Source organism: Apium graveolens, chromosome 3, assembly GCF_009905375.1.
Source record: "Apium graveolens cultivar Ventura chromosome 3, ASM990537v1, whole genome shotgun sequence".
Lineage (NCBI taxonomy): Eukaryota > Viridiplantae > Streptophyta > Magnoliopsida > Apiales > Apiaceae > Apium > Apium graveolens.
In genome coordinates, this window is record NC_133649.1 from 144,602,619 (window position 1) to 144,606,969 (window position 4,351).

The 4,351-nt window shown below is 32.1% G+C and overlaps 1 non-coding gene across 1 annotated transcript; it reads right to left on the bottom strand.

Moving 5' to 3' along the window:
- Window positions 1-3,829: 3,829 nt before the first annotated feature.
- On the bottom strand, window positions 3,830-3,936 carry LOC141716475 (small nucleolar RNA R71). The gene has a single exon (XR_012573184.1). It is a non-coding gene; the product is annotated as a small nucleolar RNA R71 (small nucleolar RNA).
- Between the last annotated feature and the right edge of the window lie 415 nt (window positions 3,937-4,351).

Below are 4,351 nucleotides of genomic sequence, written 5' to 3' on the forward strand. Positions count from 1 at the left end.
GGAAATCACATTGCAAGATAAGAATCTCGAATCGCAACAAGAATCATACCAAAAACTTACTATACAATCACCCTCAACCTCACGACGTCCTATCTTTCTATTTCTTATTCCTAATCCTAACCCTCTACCCAATCCCGACAATCTAGGCTTATTTCAGTGACTTATAACATGTAGCTCTGATACCAACCTGTGACGCCCTCCAAACCCGGGTCAGAAGTTTGGGGTTCACAACACACACATAAAATATATAAACATGTATATATGAAATATTATTTGCAATGACCCTGCTTTACATAACCACGGATCGCAACAGGTTAAAGTATGAAAACAAGCCACAACCTAAACTTTTATTACATCTTACCAAAACCCAACTAGTTTAACTTACAACTGATAATGAAATTATTCTTACAAGCTTCCATATCTCATCTATAATTTAAATCTTGTCCTGGCTCAATCCAACTCGTACTGGAATCCTAGCTCGCACATTGGACTGGGGAAAACTCGCTATCAATAACTTCCTTTTTAACTGTCAAATCAAATAAAAGATTCACAAGAGTGAGCTAACTAGCTTAGCAAGTCATAATAATAATAATGAGATTAAACAATGATCAAATGGGATGATTCAGAAGAATCAAGTTTCTTGTTAAACAATCATTATAATTGGATATTCATTTTAAATTTTTAAAACCAAGATTAGGATGTTGATCAGTCACGCACTAATCTCGAGCAAAGCAAGCAACTCTGCTCTAATTACTGGATCCAAGGCACACATTGGCCTACTTCGACCATGAATCTGGTCTGACCACGAATCTGGTCCACATAAAGAAAACTATCCAATTCTAAAACAGTTCAGTATGATAAACAATATAATTCAATAAAATAAGATCGTAATCAACAGTGATAAAAACATTTGTATAAAAGCGTAATGCAATTCATGAGTATCACAAGGGTATATCAAGATATGAGTGATGAATGGTTTCCAGTCTATAAGAGAATCAGGTATTAGATGAACAATAATTTTATAAGGTTTAGTTCTTTGATTTTACAAGGTATGATTGAGTATAAAAGTTTCTGTATGTTCAAGAAATTTTCTTTCACTGTTTGGTGTATGGTGGATATGTATTTGTGGAGTAGTATCGTATTTGTGTGGTTTAGTATCTGGTAAATTAACAATGGATGGTTTACAAAGAATAAGGCTCGCAGCTCACAGATCACATAAGGGGATCATGGTTCAAGGCTGAATGACTCAAAGTACTTACATTATAAAGCAGAACTATTTTGAATACTAATAATATGTCAAGAGAGAATTTAGAAATATTTGCAATATATCTCGAGAAAGGTTCATAAGTACTTATCTTATCGCAAATAATTCCAACTTCACTTGTACTTTTCTAACGATTTTATTCAACAACCACTTTCCTTCTTTCTCTATGCTTCGCTTCCACTCAATGATTACTTGCTTCCTTTTCTACGCATCGGTTCTATTTTCTGATCATCTGCTTTCCTTTTCTATGCCTCGTTTACTCTGTTAGGCATCATAATTATCTATCAATATTTATCTCACATTATTTTAATCGTCACATAGACGTCATAAGATTTTATCTACCCTTCGTTCCACCCAAATCCGATTTACGGATTGAACATTATGATTAAAAAAGCCAAACAATAAGCCCATAGCCATATAACACATTAATCAGATAGCACATAGCACATAGCATGCAAGGTATTTAATATAAATAATTTTTTTTTAAAGAAGGTTCGGGGTTAAAATTAATTTTTTGGTATTTAATACGAATTTTTGAAAAAAAATCGGAATTAAAGCGGGTCGTTGAATCATTTATAAACAATTAATCAGGGTTCGAATATCTGAATCTGAATTTAAAATCATTTTATAATAATTATCGAGCCTTAAAAATAATTTAGAATAATAATTTAAAGCTCGAAACTATTTTTCAGAATTTTTAAATCAAAAGAAATAATTAAATCTAATTAAATAATCAACTAAATAATTAATAAGTAATTAAATTAATAAATCAATTAATATTTAAATTTAATTAACTAATTAAATAATTAATTATTAACTAAAATTCATTAATTACAAAATTTAGATTTAATTTTGGATTAAAAATAATTTTCAGAATTAAAAAAATAATGAATTTTTGAATTAAAAATGAATTTTAAAAATTAAATAATGAATTTATGAATTTATTTTAAAAAGAAAAATCGAGAAACAGGTTTCAGATTTTGAATTAGGGAAGAATTGGATCAAACCCGGGTTGTAATTGGGTCACAATCCGGGTCAACAAGAACTCAGGCGAGTCGGGAAGAATACCGCCGGAATTCTAGGTTTTTCCAGATTCCGGCCGGCGAGTCCTAGCTCCGGCTGAAATCCGGTGATTCAAGACGAACACAACACAGTTTCAACGGTTTTTCAGTCCAAATCCATTCAGTAACATACTAACACTCCAACAACTCATATCAGACCGAAACGCCCCTAATTGAAGCGTCAAGCTTCGTCTCTAGTGAAAATTAACAAAGCTGGCCACAACTCCAGCCAAAAATTTAATTATGCTCAATACTTAACCAAAATTAATGAACTATATACCAAAATGAAGGTAATACACTGTACAATCGATTACCAGTAACCATATAAGCAATCAATCATCAATGAATCCAGAAAATCGAATTGAAATTTTACAAAAACTCAAGAATTTGATTTCACTTAAAACAACATCAAAATCATACAAACTATATACCAAAATGATCCTTGTGATCTCAGAAATGATAAACAAGCATCAAAACACTCAAACAACCCTTATAAATCAAAACCGAATTTAAGTTAAAATAAATAAAAAAAATTAAAATTACGAAATTGAAAAAGAGTTAACTTTGTCCAAAAAAATTTATATGGATATGATCGTCTCGTCGAGAGCTTCGTTTTGACTATTCATACGCCTCCATCGGATTTCAATAACATCTTCAAATGCTCGTTTGATTGCGAAGAACACGAAGAACACAGTTCATTTCTCTGGATAATTATCTATTTTTACTCTATATTAATTTTATCTGTACAAAATAGAATACTGTATTGGCTATTTATATTTACGGAATATTGGTACCCCGTTGGATCATATCATATATAAAATATTACATTTATTTGATAAAACATATCCAAATCGGTACCGGTTTTAGGATAATTATCCAAATCTATATATTTTGTAAATACAGATTGGGTCTCGGTGCTTTGGTTACACGTATTACGAGAAGATAATATAATAATTTAATCAAAAGATCACGTTTCTCGAAAGTACGGGTTTTATCGATTTACCGAAACAAATATTGTATCGCAAATTTTACGCTGGGACCCGCACGGGGAAATCCGTACTCCGGATTGAAAAAGACAAAATATGGAAACTGCTCGGAATATTGCAATTAGGTTAGGAAGAAGTTTTCCCTAGACTTCCGGGTGCCATGAGAATAACAATAGAGATTTGGTTCCTGATTATACAAAATAGTTTATAAATACTCGGAAAAATAATTTATCAAATCCATAAATCATTTACCAAATTATATATATCAATAGAAAAATTAATAGAAAAATACCACAATTATCTATACTTTATTTTGGACATATAAAAATAAAATACAAAAATTTTATCATATTTACACATCCAAACACATATACCACTTAACAGATAATTCACCAAAAATTCATATAATAATCACAGAATATTTATTTATTGATAAAAATAATTACACGATATATCACGGATATTACAAACTTGCTCAGAAGTTTCTTACTAAATTCTTCCCTATGGCGAAGATAGCTGCAATCAGGAACGCTCTTACTCAATTTGCGCAGCAATCGGGAGAATCTTTATGTGAAGCTTGGGAGCGCTATAAGGAGATGCTTAGGAAGTGTCCGCATCATGAAATGCCTGATTGGATGATCATCAATTTCTTTTACAATGGTTTGGGAGCGCAGTCTAGACCCATGCTCGATGCAGCATCGGGAGGAGCCTTATGGGCTAAGAGATATGATTAAGCTTATGAGCTAATTGAATTGATGGTTGCTAATGAATATCAGAACCCAACTCAGAGATTACCTCAAGGCAAGGAAGCAGGAATTCTGGAGGTGGATACAGCTAGAGCTGTCAATGGATCGGAAATCCGGTCCGATCCGGTCCGATCTCTGAAGGCTAATGGAGCGGATATGGATCACCAAAAAAGAAATCCGATCCGGAAAAAATCCAGTCTGATAATAATCTGATCCATAAGTAACGGATATGGATTTAGGCCGATCCAATCTGTTAATGATCCGATCTGACAAATTTATTATATAAATTTTTAT